The sequence below is a fragment of the Lepidochelys olivacea genome, assembly GCF_965140295.1.
Source record: "Lepidochelys olivacea isolate rLepOli2 genome assembly, chromosome: 1".
Taxonomy (NCBI): domain Eukaryota; kingdom Metazoa; phylum Chordata; order Testudines; family Cheloniidae; genus Lepidochelys; species Lepidochelys olivacea.
The window spans coordinates 62780409-62794691 of NC_140411.1; the positions used below are offsets into that span (position 1 = coordinate 62780409).

General features: G+C 44.8%; 1 long non-coding RNA gene across 1 annotated transcript; it reads left to right on the top strand.

Moving 5' to 3' along the window:
• Positions 1 to 2720: 2720 nt before the first annotated feature.
• On the top strand, positions 2721 to 8764 carry LOC311514498. The gene is made up of 3 exons (XR_014709889.1): positions 2721 to 2858; positions 7038 to 7869; positions 8168 to 8764. It is a non-coding gene; the product is annotated as an uncharacterized lncRNA (long non-coding RNA).
• The last annotated feature ends 5519 nt before the right edge of the window (positions 8765 to 14283 follow it).

The window sequence follows — 14283 nt, forward strand, 5'->3', positions numbered from 1 at the left end:
GGCAGCCAGGGCATACCACTGAATCTAGCCAAATGGACTAACTGATGATTTACACTAGCATAACTGAGAGCAGGATTTGACCCCGTGGACCTAATTCCACAGTTGTGTTCCCTTTGGGTAGCCTTTTATACCTATGTAAGACGTTCCCTTGGAATACTCAAGCCACTGGGTGCTCAGACAACTTGGGTGTGACCATTTGCCAGCTTGGAAAATCCCCACGGCATTCAACTACCATTTGAGCCCACAGAGGGGTCAAAAAATTATTTGCACCTGCCCAAGCCTTTGAAACGTCTGGCTTTGCCTTCTGTGCTGGGGCTGTGGGTAAAGTGGTCAGTTACTGTAAACCGTTTTTGCATTTGATTTTCACAGTCAAAAAAAATCTATATTCACAAAGAAAACACTAGGCAGGGGGAGTGTGTTCATCATTGCTCTTGATCTCCTCTGAGAGAGATGTTTCCATAGGATCCAGAACTCCGGCAAATAGGGTAAAGCTGCAACAGTGGAAAGCCTAAGGCTAAGGTTCACGTGGGTTCTTTTGCTGATGTCCTTGCTCACAATCAAAATTGCAAGAGATACAAATTTGCAAGATAAATACAATGGCCAGATTTTTGCCTTGTTACAAATGTGCTGTAGCTTTGCTCCATTTTCTCTCTTGCTTACTGCTGTTTTGTTGGTGAGAAGATAACTTCCAGAATATCAGCTCTCACCTTGAAGTCTGATCAAAGCATATCCCCTGGTTTTTAAAAAGAAATGGGAGATGGAGGTAGCTCTTTCGTCCAGGAACAGTTTATTTTCGTTGGAATGGTTTTGCCTATTGTAACCCAGGCGCACTCCAGTGTTCTGAAGCTTTGCCAGTTCTGATAGGTTTCCTTGACGTTACTGTAGCCGACAAGGCTAAGCACAGCTGTCTGGTGCCTGCGATTCTTAGGAGCCCTGCAGGATCTGAACAAGTCAAATAAACTGAACTTAGACATAATCGGGCCAAGGGTTTCTTCAGCCAAATCCAGTGCAAATAGGCAAGAATCAAAGTAGACACAACGGGTCAAATTAATCCCTCGTGTAACTCTGTTAACTTTAGTGAAGTTATATCAGGAATGTATTTGCTGCAGTTTGTCCTCTAAATGAATCTAAATTGTAGGGGCAGGCTAAGTAAACCAGAACCTGAGGCTCAGCCCTCAGATTTGTCTTATTTTAATATATTTAAGAATATATTAAGATCAGTGAGGAAGGTCTTTTTTTTTTTAAATTGGAAGAACATTTTGATAAATTACCAAGTTTTAGAGGCAAGTGGATCCAGAGCAGCTGGGTCAAGAGCTAGACGTGCATTCCAGATGCCTACAGCTGTCCTAGCTGTGCATAAGAGAGAGACATGTGGGCAGATCTTGATAAATTAATGCAGAATATTTAGAACCCTGAAGCCATGGTGCTACCACAGCCTGCCTAGTGTTTAAAGATTGTGGGACTGATTTTTCCTTTGTGTAAGCTGCTTGGGTGAGGGACCATCTTTTTGTTCTGTGTTTGTACAGCCCTGAGCACAATGGAGTCCTCATCCATGACTAGTGCTCCCAAGCACTACTGTAATACAAATAAATAATAATAATAGGCATTGTGCTAAAACCTTGTCAAAATTCTCTACGCACATCCATGGTCGCATTTTGCACCATCTTTGCATAGGTGTAAATGACTTACACAATGTGCAAAGTAAATGGTGAAGCAGGTTCTCTGGCTCCCAGTTGTATTTTCTGTTATAGTGAAGGTGCATTCTGGATTGGGGATGCCATTTGCAATGTAGATCATGGCCATGGTGCACAGGCTCAAGGTTCATGAGATGACATCTCATGTGGTATCACTAACTGGTCTACTGTTGAGTCAGATTCTGCTCCCAGTTACACAGATACAAATTGTGAGTAACTCCATTGGGGCAGATTCATCACTATGCTCTGGCTGCTTTGTGCCTTTGCATCAAAGGCTCTTACCCCAAAAGTCCCCCCTTAGCTGCAGTGCCTGGATTACATGCATGAGTGTTTTGCACTGTACTGAGAGCAAAATATGATTCAATGATTTTGCTTCCTTTATCACACGAGGCACAATCCTCCCCTGTACCTGAGCTTCCAAGGGCCGGATATGCCAATTAGAAGCAGTATAGAAATGGTACGCTCACCCTGAATGAAAGGCGAAGGCATCAGATTCAGGAGAGCATGGCAACTGCAGTTGCATATCAGGAAATGACATTAAAAGAGGACAAATGGCAAATCAGGCAAGTTTAGGAAACCTTTCAATCAGCATGTTCTATTTTATTTTCAAGTTTACCAGCTTATAATCAATCACTCAGACATGATTATTTAATGGCACTAGAGAACCCTAACATTAAATATAATACTTGAGTAGTGTTTTGGGGGTGCTTACAAAACATGGAAATGTCTGACTATTAAAAGTATGTGTGGTGGTTTGCGTAGCAAACCTTTCATCTCTCATGCAGCCTTTCTCCTATGTCCTCTCTCTAGCTTCATAAAATGAATGTGCCGAATGAGAGGTAGGTCCATGCAACACAAATACTTTTGTCAATATATAGCCAGTGGTGAGCTGGAGCCGGTTCGCACGAACCGATTGTTAAATTTTGACCCAGTTTTACAACCGGTTGTTAAAAGTTGTTACGGCTCCCTGAGCTCCCGGCCGGCCCCTCCCCTGCCTCCCCCCCTCTCGCAGAGCCTCAGCGCGCCGTGCTGCTGGCACCAGCGTTCTGGACCGCTCCTGGGCAGCTCTGCAGCGCCTGCCGCTTTGAGCGGCATGGTCAGGGGGTGGGGCTGCGAGCTCCAGCGGGCCGCGCGGCATCCATACATGCTGCCCTGAGCGGCATGGTAAGGGGGCCGGGCCGGCGCTGGGAGGAGGGGTTGGATAAGGGGCAGAGAGCGGTTGGAGGGGGCGGAGGTTCTGGGGGGCGGTCACGGGACAGGGAACGGGGGGGAGAGGTTGGGTAGGCGTGGGAGTTCCGGGGGGCGGGGGGTCTGTCGGGCAGGGCCGGTGCAACAACTAGGCGGACTAGGTGGCCACCTAGGGCACCAAGTGCTTGGAGGTGCCAAAAAGCGGTGCCCCCCCCATTTTTTTTAAACAGCAGAGCACAAGGCTGCTGCTGCTCCCAGCCTCCCGGCTCCAGAGGGGCCGCCTGCGGCGTGGCCAGTCCCTCCCCCCAAGGGAGCAGCCGGTGGTGGAGTGGGGAAGGGGAGGGTCAGGTAATGGCAGCTGTGCCTTCTTCCCCGCACCTTGGGCCGAGTCGAGCTCCCCGCTGCCCCTGGGGCTCTCAGCAGCGGCTGCCGCCACCGCCACTGAGAGCCCCCGGGGCGGTGGGGAGCTCGTTTCGGGCACAGTGGGGCTGGATGGCTGCACGGCCGTTGAGAGCCCCGGGGGCAGCAGGGAGCCCAGTTCGGGTGCAGTGGGGCTGGCTGCCTGCACCACCGCGGGGAGCCCGGCTTGCCCTGTGGCGCGGGGAAGACGGCGCAGCTGCGCTCTGCTCTTCGTGCGGAGAAGCTGGGTGTCTACTCCGCCTGCAAGGAACCTAGCCAGGCTGCAGGGAGCCGCAGGGGCCCGCGGAGCGCCAGAGGATGGGCAGGTCCAGTCCCTGGCCTGGGAAATGGTATATGTGGGAGCAACCCGGGCACCCCGCCCCCAGCCAGTGCCACCCCCTCCAACACCCACCAACCAGCTACCTTCTCCCCTGTGCACCCCCTGCCCCAACAACCCACCCTATCCTGCCACTGTTGCCTCTTGGCAACCTCCACCCAGCAACCCCCTCCCCCGCCCACCCCCCGCCAGCCACGGTCACCTTCACCCCTGCACCAACCTCGGGATCCCCATCCTGCCTGCCGTCTCCCTCCTGCCCACTCCTCCCTTGTGCAAACCCCTCCCTGCCACCTTCACCCCCCTGCAACAACCCTGGGCACATACACCCCTCTGCCTGCCAGCCCCTTGCAACAATCCCCTCCTGCCCACTTCTCCCTTGTGCCACTCCCTCCCTGCCACTGCACCTCCTGCAACGTGCCCCTTTGGCCTCTGTGCAATCTCTTCCCTGCCACTACACCCCCGCCCCCTCCACCTCTTGGCACATCCCTTAAATCAGAACTTTTTATAGGGAATCGGTTGTTAAGATTTTGGCAGCTCATTACTGTATATAGCCGCAAAAATATCAGTGCTGGCAGCGTGCACACCTCCTTGAAAGCTCTCTGGTGGCTTGCGGGTCTCTCAGTCAGGGAGTGAAAACAACACCATGTGATTTAAGAGGCCAATAACATGGCATGAATAGCAAATTACAAACAATGAGTACGCAAAGCAATAATCATAGCAAATAACTGGCAAGAAATCCACACGATAAAACATGTTTGCACAAACCACTTGGCAAATAATAGAGAAAAATGCAAAAAGGACAGGCTAAATTCCTCAGCAAAACTGTACCCTGTATATAGCTCTCATCAACCTCTAGTCGTAAACAACATTGCAGCCTGGTTCTGGTCTCTCTCTCTCTCTCTCTCTCTCTCTCTCTCTCTCACACACACACACACACACACACACACACACACACACACACACACACACACACACACACACACACACACACACGTGTTCCAGATAAACATCATATTCATAGTGAATATTGCAATTTCTGTTGACAATTCATGTCTGCTTTGATTGCCATTCTACTCACCTTCCAGAGTCTGGTGTGTTTATTAGAAAATACCACAGCTACTCTTTGAAGGGCCACATGATGTTTCTAGACAAGTGCTTTTTTTGTTAAAACATATAAATAAACATATACTTCTAAAGTATATATCTATATTATAGTAGGCACTTGAGGTTTATTTTCCCAAGACTGATCGTGTGCCCAAATAAAGTCTACCCCAGTAACTGCCAGCTGTTTATTTATTTTTTTAAATAAATGCTGTTCCCTTGCTGGAAACCCAGGAGGAATATTACACTCTGAGGCATGTTCTCTTGTGTAGGAAGGGGTCCATGTTTGCTCAACTGTGGCAAGAAAAAATCCAACTGTAAAAAATTTTCTGCGATGGCCAAAGAAAATTATTTAACAAATATAATGGACCACATTCATCACTCCTGTAACACCACTGAAGCTAATGCAGTTCCACCTTCTTGTACCGAGGGTGAACTTTTCCCTGTACATTAATATAAATAAATAGAGCATACACAGTTAGTCTAGATAGGCTGAAATTACAAAAGCTATCAATCCTCATGCTTCAGGGCATAATCTGATTACCAGATGAGGTCAACTAGAAATTTCCCCTACTGGTATAATATTGCATAATTAGATTCATTATGGGTATTTTATGCCTTTCTCCAAAGCATCCTGCATTAGCCACTAGATGGACCATTGCTCTGTTCAGCTATGGCAATTCCTATGTTTCTAATCCACAAAGCAGTTGGCAGTGGACAGCATAGTTCCTGTTTTATGCATCACTCAGGCAGCCATGAACCAGATGGAAATGGGCCTGTAGCCCAGCTCTTTCACAAATGGCTGCTGCTACCTGCGAGTGATGCTTCAGCCAGAGCACAGGGAAGGAGCAGAGGAGGAGGAGGAGGTTTACTGCCAAAATGAGAGAGTCTTTGGAATCATTTTCTTTATAGTGGCATAAATGGAAAGACACATCATTTAACCTGTAACTCAAGTGACAGCAATACATAGAGGCTTTAAAGCATGAAACTGAAGTCTATAGACAAGAGTAGATATTCCCTAACTGGTCTGGGGACTATTGATGGGTGGAAGGGAGCTGGACAGGCATATGGTATGGTCTCTTCTTTTTTCCCAGATGGGGGAAGGGGAAATGAAATGAAGAGTGAAAGTAGATTGTGTGATCAACTGTATTCAATGCACTAAAGACAGCAAAATGACATAACTATTTCCCTAATATCACTTTTCCATGTAAACAAATGTTGCATTTGCTCAGGGATATTTATGTGATCACCAATGGGAGTGAAGAGGGGTAGCGGGATGCCAGACAATTGTGAACTTGGGGGGGGGAGGGGATGACTGTGCACAAAATAATCTCACCATTAAGAGGTGGGCTGGAAAAATGAGACACTTATCCCCTAACTTGTTGAGTCACAGTTCTAGGTTTATGGCCTATTCTGCACCCATTGCCCTCCCATTGGGAAGATCTCCCAGTTCAACAACACACAGACCTGACATGGCACAATGCTGTTCTTTTGGCTGCTTGACTGGAAAGCGGGAAACTTTGGGACTGTGTGCCTCCCAGGGAGCTGGCCCATTGAACTGAGCTGTATTTTCACTCTGTCTGAAGCAGGGATGGCTGCCAAGTAGTATCCTGCCACCTCTTTATATGGAAAATACTAGGGCGAGGTCAGAGATAAAAATAGTCACCGGGGTTCACCTTTACATGAAGACCCCCTTTATACCAGGCTGGTGGAGTAGGGGCTGTGAAGGGTCCTTAGCATACATGAGAATCACCCCCCCCAGGGAGCTTAGCAAGTGGAATGTGGGCGTTACTCATTAAAAAGAAGTTCTTGGTAGATAAACATATTGGTCATGAGTCATTTTTACAGGCTACCTCAACTAACATTGAAATAAATATTTGTTTGGATTCCATCTGTTGCTTCTGTTTATCAGTGCAGAGGAACTCAGCTCCCAGTAGTTCTTCTGTCACCTTATGTCAATTGCCACCTACGGAAGTTAGAACCATGCTGCTGGAGTACCTCTGATTTCCCTCAGATATAAAGCTGGTATCTCTGTCAATGTTTCTGGGTGGTTTTGTGGCATTACCTTTAAGGGCCTGATTCTCATTTACACTAACTCCACTTTCCGACATGCTGGCAGTTGAAAGGGGCCTTCGATTGGACATAACTGTAATTCACCTCCGCTATAAGAGCAGTATAACGTGGCCCCCGTGTAAATGAGAATCAGACCTAAGACTTTAGTGTCAGTTTTACTAGCATACCCTATACGTCGCAGATGAAAATGAGAGAGAAAGGCATTAGCTTTAACACAAGATACTCATTTTGAAATTGTTTCTTAGGGTACCAATTTCCTCTCGTGGAGCATAAGGACATTCAGGAAGCTCCTGCCAGCATAACTAGAATGCTTTGGATGGAAGGAGAAGCAAAACATGTTCATCATGGGGCAATTTCTGCCTTCGCCTCTTCATGTGCACGGGACCGAACATGCAGCTAGCCCAGTGTCGTTTCCCCGAATGGGGTGACGAGGAGTTAGGAGTTCACTGAATACACACCTTCTGTAAAGCCCAGAGCTCAAACCCAGAGAAGGTCTCTGCTTGCTGTCATGTAAGTGGATTTCAGGATGGAGGTCTAAAAATCTGCCACTATGCACAACCCCCATAGGGAAGAAGAGCCAGAGGGAGATGGTGAAAGGGCTGCATCGCCATGGGGCTGGATTTGTAGCTACAAAGCTATTCTGTGGCCTGGGGGAAGATTCCACAGCTCCATGCGTTTGTGAAGATCTCCAGCCCTGGCAAGAGGGTAGGGGTTTGTGAGCACAAGTTATGCTGCCACCACACTCTTCCTGTAACAAATCTTAACCAGGAGCAATAAGAAGTGACTCACAGGATTTCATTGTATTGTTTGTAGTGAATCTAGTTCCCATGGAAGATGCCAGATCCACAGCTCTGGAGACTCAAAGCTTGTATTTCTCCACAGGAAAAGTACAGCGGGGTGTTGGAAGTGCTGGCTTCCCCCATACTGTCCTCGCAGCGGGCCTCCATCTGAACGGAAAGGGGACCACCTATAAGGAGGCAGAAGTCTCCGTTTCCATGAGCTCACAGCAGAGAGTATAGCACTTCATCCAATTTCTGATTTAAAGCGTGAGCCATTTTCCAAACGCTCTCTTGCCAGGTATATAAAAATAAAAAGAATTTAAATGTGATTTAAAAAAAAATGTAGTTTAAAAAATGATTCTGGAACCATCCAACTTTAGATGTGGTTTAAAAAAACAATACATTTATAACCCTGCTCCTGGTGAGGTGTAAATTTCCCACCCATAATCCACATCACAGACAGGATGCCAGCTGGTTGAAAGGGTTGTGTATTTATTGTCACCATTGCACAATTATCATGGTAGTTTAGTTTTTTCCACAGAGCTAACTCTGATTGGTATAATTTTTAATTCTGCCTTTGCCTTTTTATGTTTCAGATCAACTGTGCATTTCATCAGCCTCTTGCCCACCAGCAATCATGAAATATGAGACATTGTGGGAAAGCAAAGTCGTAGAAAGTGTGTCTTGCTCCAGACTCCCCAGCCCAGCTGCTCTCCAGGCAGCTTTTGTGATGCTAGGGACAGTAAACATCAGTCTGAAAAAATCAGAGAGTTTGGGCATTTTGGCTTCCAGCCATTGGATAACTTCTTATTTTTACTGATGCATGGCTATGAAAATTAAAGGGCCCTTTAATGTTAATATCTTTGGAAGCTGCTATGTGATATATCTGGAATCAGTCCACGATGTTCCTACCTGCTCTGCATCCTATGCTATAAGCAATCAAAGCAGTTCTCTTCTTCCTCTATGCCTCAATCTACACCAATTTTAATCAATTTTAATTTCTCCTTCCATTAAATTGGCCTGTCCAACCAGACTCACAAATAACGCAACAACGTTGAGTTTTGGGAGCCCTGTGTTGACTGGAGTAACTAGATATATCTCTTCACAGCTAGAGTGGTGGATATGGCACAAGTATTTGTTCTTAACTGCACTGCAGGGAATTAATTTATTTATGTATATTCCATTTACAGGCATGCCACACATCAGGCTTTCACTCTGTCAGTTTGTATAACAGGATCAGAAGTGGCAGAGAGAAGGCAACACTCATTTCTGAGCATTTTTCGTTTGTTTATTTCTCCAGTAACTTAGTTAAAGACATAGCAGACTTTAACTGTCAATGAGCCAAACTCATCCCTGGAGTAACTATTGACTTCAGGGGGCTTATAGCAAGAATGAATTTCTTACCTACCTGACAACTCCTGCTCTGTTTCCACTTCTACAGTCTATCCTTAGCCTCCACATTCTTAGTTCTTCTCTGAGGTCTTATGTTAATTCTCTCCGTTGTGCTCAGGGCTACACTTAAGGAATCCAAAGACTGGCAGAAAAATGCAACCTTGGCATCACTGGCAGATTGCCACACCAATTAATATCACTCTAGGAGTTCAGATACCATGGTGATGGGTGTGGTATAAGAACCTGAACAGAATACCATGAATTGACTGTACTACAGATATGCTGTGGATAGCAGGTATATTTCTAAGTGAGTGTTCTGAGTGGACAGACACGCAGTATTCTGAACATATTTTTAATTATAAAGGATTAAATTCGCCCCATGTGCATAGGTCCAGTGAAAGTTAAGTAGGATTTCAGTGGTGCTGAAGCTGTCAACATATGGAGGTTTAGATTTGATTCCTGACCCTGCTTCAGACTTCCTGTGGGGCCTTGGGCAAGTCACTTAATCTCTCTGTGCCTTTGTTCCCCAACTGGAGGATAATACGACTTTGTTTCACCCACCCTTTGACTGAAATTCATATTGTAAGTTCTCCAGGGCAGAAGCTGTCTCCTACTGTTGCAGTTACTGTGCCTTGTACAAGGGGCTCTGATGTCATTTGGGCCTCTATGTGCTACTGTAACACAAATAATAATTAATAAGAACCACCTGACTAGTTCAAAACATCAAGTCTGACTTCATCTGCTATTATAATGATGAAAGATATTATCAGACTCCATAAGCACACCAAATAGCTTTCTGGCTCTGGTGCACAGTAGAGGTAAAACATACTGACTGAAGTGCTCCAGTCATTTCTGTGTGAGCAAAATGAAGCATCCACTCTCTGACTTACATCAACAAGAATCGTTCATGTATGTATGGAAGCCTTCTGTATGTACAGTAGCAAATGGAATAGACCAGTTTGCTGTGATCAGGATTTCGCTGCCAAAACAGTTATTCTTGTGTCTTTCCACACCTTAGGAACACATATATGAGAGCAATACAGTGAGTCTACCCATGGAATAATCATCTGTTGGCGTGAAAGGCCTATCAAGGCTAATGGAAGCCATACACAGAATGTTAAGTAGAGTTCGGTACAATTTATCAAGGGCTATCTGACCTGTCCGGTCCTCCATCTGTTTCTCAAAAATGGCCTGGACAGTCCTTCCTCTCTGCCACTGTCCTGTTCTACAATATTAGTGTTACACATGTCAAAAGTCTACGTGCAAAGTTGGAACAACAATTAAGCAATCCCTCAGCTGAGCTCGTCTTGAGTTGTTCTTTCATAGGGATCCTTTCTTATTCCATTTGCTATTGCCCAGTTTTTAAAAAATGGCTTTGGAGGGAGTGGGGTTATTCAGCCTGTAGTCAGGAAAGAGCTGGCTCAAGCTACCCTAGAGCTTCCCTTTCCATTTCCCCAAATACAAGGTCATCAAGAAGGCAAAGAAGATTCATGGAATGTTATGCACTGAAAATGAAGTTATTAGCATACAGTGATGTGTGCAGTATTCCTTAGAAAGCTGTTGTATAGCCATTCCTTTGTGTATTCTTGTCTTCCTTGGAAACTTGGACTTTGTAAAACCCAGATACTACTTAAATATATCTCACATTATGTTTCTCTGACTAAAGTACATTGAACTAAATGAAATTCAGTTTAAATTAGAAAGCCCTGTTGTGAAGTTCAGATCTGGGTCCAAATCTGAACTGCCCTGGGACTGTCCAGCTCTAGTTAGCTATTTAGCCCAATGTATTTTATACCACCTTTAATGATGGTTGATCTGAGTTTGGGTTCTGGCCCATAGCTACTTATAATAGACCTGATCCAAAGTTCATTAAAAATCAATGAAAGTCTTTCCATTGGCATCAGTGGTCTTTGGATTAGGTCCCATCTATCCTATACAGAATGTCCATAATTAAGATTTTAAAAAATATCTCACCAACTGCTGAAGTTTCAGATCCACCACTAATCCTTCTTGTCTTCCAAGACTTGCTTTGATTTATGTTAAGGTGTTTGATAAACTCATCTGACTGGCTTCCTTTCCTTTGCCTATATTTTATAAATATACCCTTTAGTTTACCCCACAGTGTAGTTTTTTGCAGGAGTAATCTGCTTGTCCTGAATTATTAAATCAGCCAGATTCTGTTTCCAATATTCTAATACTTGTCCAGAATCTAAATGGAGCTTAGCCAAATCTAATGCTTTTAGTACTGAGTTAGCACCCCAACCCTTTTTTTTTTTTTTTTTTGGCAACATGGAGCCAAAAGATTAAGTACTGGTTGGGCAATTAAAACTGGAAGATTAACAGCACAGCTTTAAAATGTGTGTCCCTTCCCTGAACATCACATCCTAGTTCCTCATGGTCGGGAAAGAAATCGTATGACTCACCAGCAGCATCTCTAAGTTAGAATTTCTTTCATGCCATCAACCCCATTTTAAAAATGAAGACTATAGTTGATCTTGTCTCCTGCAGCCAGGATTTTAATTCTGTAAAGGGGGTCTGAAGTAATGTATAAACTATTGCTATTCACAGAATCATAGGACTGGAAGAGACCTTGAGAGGTCATCTAGTCCAGTCCCCTGCACTTATGGCAGGACTAAGTATTACCTAGACCATCCCTGACAGGTGTTTGTCTAACCTGCTCTTAAAAATCTCCAATTATGGAGATTTCACAACCTCCCTAGGCAATTTATTCCAGTGCTTAACCACCCTGACAGGAAGATTTTTCTGATGTCGAACCTAAACCTCCCTTGCTGCAATTTAAGCCCATTGCTTCTTGTCCTACGGTCAGAGGTTAAGAAAATTTTTTTTTCTCCCTTCTCCTTGTAACAACCTTTTATGTACTTGAAAATTGTTATCATGTCTCCTCTCAGTCTTCTCTTCTCCAGACTAATCAAACCCCATTTTTTCAATCTTCCCTCATAGGTCATGTTTTCTAGACCTTTAATCATTTTTGTTGCTCTTCTCTGGACTCTCCAGGTTGTCTACATCCTTCCTGAAATGTGGCGCCCAGAACAGGACACAATACACCAGTTGAGGCCTAATCAGTGTGGAGTAGAGCGGAAGAATTACTTCTCAGGTCTTGTTTATAACACTCCTGCTAATACACCCCAGAATGATGTTCACTTTTTTTGCAACAGCGTTACACTGTTGACTCATATTTAGCTTGTGGTCCACTATGACCCCCAGATCTCTTTCTGCAGTACTCCTTCCTAGGCAGTCATTTCCCATTTTGTATGTGTGTAACTGATCGTTCCTTTCTAAGTGGAGTACTTTGAAATTCAATATGGACAAATGCTTTCTATTTACTTCAGACCATTTCTCCAGTTTGTCCAGATCATTTTGAATTGTAATCCTATCCTCCAAAGCACTTGCAACCCCTCCTAGCTTGGTATCATCTGCAAACTTTATAAGTGTACTCTCTATGCCATTATCGAAATAATTGATGAAGATATTGAACAGAACCGGACTCAGACCTGATCCCTGTGGGACCCGACTCATTATGCCCTTCCAGCATGACTGTGAATCTGGACCTTTAAGCCCAATTCTCAATTTAAGCATAGTCACAACTCTTACTGACTTCAGGGGGAGCTGCACCTCATGTCTACGGGCTACACTGGGCCCACACTAACTGAAAAGATATAGTCCTTGACCCAAGGAGCTTACAGTCTAAGGATCAGATCCTTCTTGCCTGACTCACCGTAGGATCAACTGACATCATTGAGAGTAATCATCTGTGAAAGCCGATCAGGGTTAACAAAACAAATAACAAAAGAGTCGGCCGAGCTGGGGGAAAAGAAGGCGGTAAAAGACAAACATTAAACGATCTAAGGGAATAGATCAGTAAGGCGCACATTATTTTACACTTAGCTCATATAAGCTATTGTGCCTTTTTGGTCGGGAACCTCCAAACCCTCTCTCGCTTGAGCTGTGGTTACTCACATAAGTAGCTCCGCTGAAGTGAAGGGCTCTAGCCAAGGGCTAGATCGTCCATTTGAATTCTAGTCCATAGCAAGGGGCAGCGTACTGCTGCGCCACTCCTAAAGCATCTTGGGAACCACCACCATCTCCTTCCACAGAGTATGCCCCCTAAGACACACTGGTGTAACTACACTGCCAGACTCATGGCGGGTGGACAGCTTAGCGTCCATCCTGCCAGGCTCCTGGGGGATGCACAGCCTAGGGCCTGTCCTCTCCCACTTCTTCCCACCCACCTGTGTGAGGTAGAGGTTTTGCTTTCCTTTGCAAGCTGGAAGTGGTGGTGTAGAGCTCCGGGGTAAGGGGTTGTGTTATATGTCCTCCACCCCACTATGCCAGTGTGCAGGGTGGGCCCTAACCTGACCCCAAATAAGGAAGAGTTTGCAGGATACTTGGTTTGCTAAGATATTGTTTTGTTTTCTTTAATAATTTCTGCGTGAAAAAATGTGTGTTTTGCCCATTTACTACTAAATGACTGGATTTTTTTTTAATTCCACCCCTTTCTTGTCCCAGTTTTACAGCCATTACCTAAGTAATGTAATCCTGCTACACACACCGCACAACCACTCAGGAGAGAGGATCTGTAAATGCAAAAAGCCCAGGAGAAATAGGATTTGAAGAAAACCATTTACTCATGACATATGTGGTAGTACCCTGGCAGGATGAGATCACATACTGGAAAACAAATAAATATAGACCTGCCCATTTGAAACAAATATATTATACACACATAGTTTCAGATGGGTATAAATATGACATGGTTTATGTGCTATGGGACGTATGTCTATAGGGCGGATATGATCTCATATATTGACTCATGCAGTATATGAACTAGTTTGGAAATGGCTCCTTCCATTCAGTACTGTCCACACACATATGTGCCAGATGAAAATAAATGACATTATCTACGCACATGAAATACACGTGGATTTCCACATGAGTCGGCTCAAACCAGAACCTTGATCTGACACCCCTTGCACTTTAGGAACATTCCCCAACATTTCATGGGCTGACCCATCTCTGTTATAAAGCACAGGCAGGCAGCTAGTCAGGCTGCGGAACATTTCTAACCTTATACATGTGCACACACAGGGTGCCTCATGCTGTGGAACTAATTGCTCTTCGACTGTTCCATTTTAAGATAACACCAAAGGAAATGCAACATTCTTCCTTGATTCTTAAAAATATCTGATTTCGAGCATTATGTTTATTTTTTCAGAGCGTTAGAATACATTCATGTTTCTCCTGAGGAGTGTCACCTCCACAGTTTGTTCAGGATAAAACCGGTTTTGGTTTGCACTCTTGT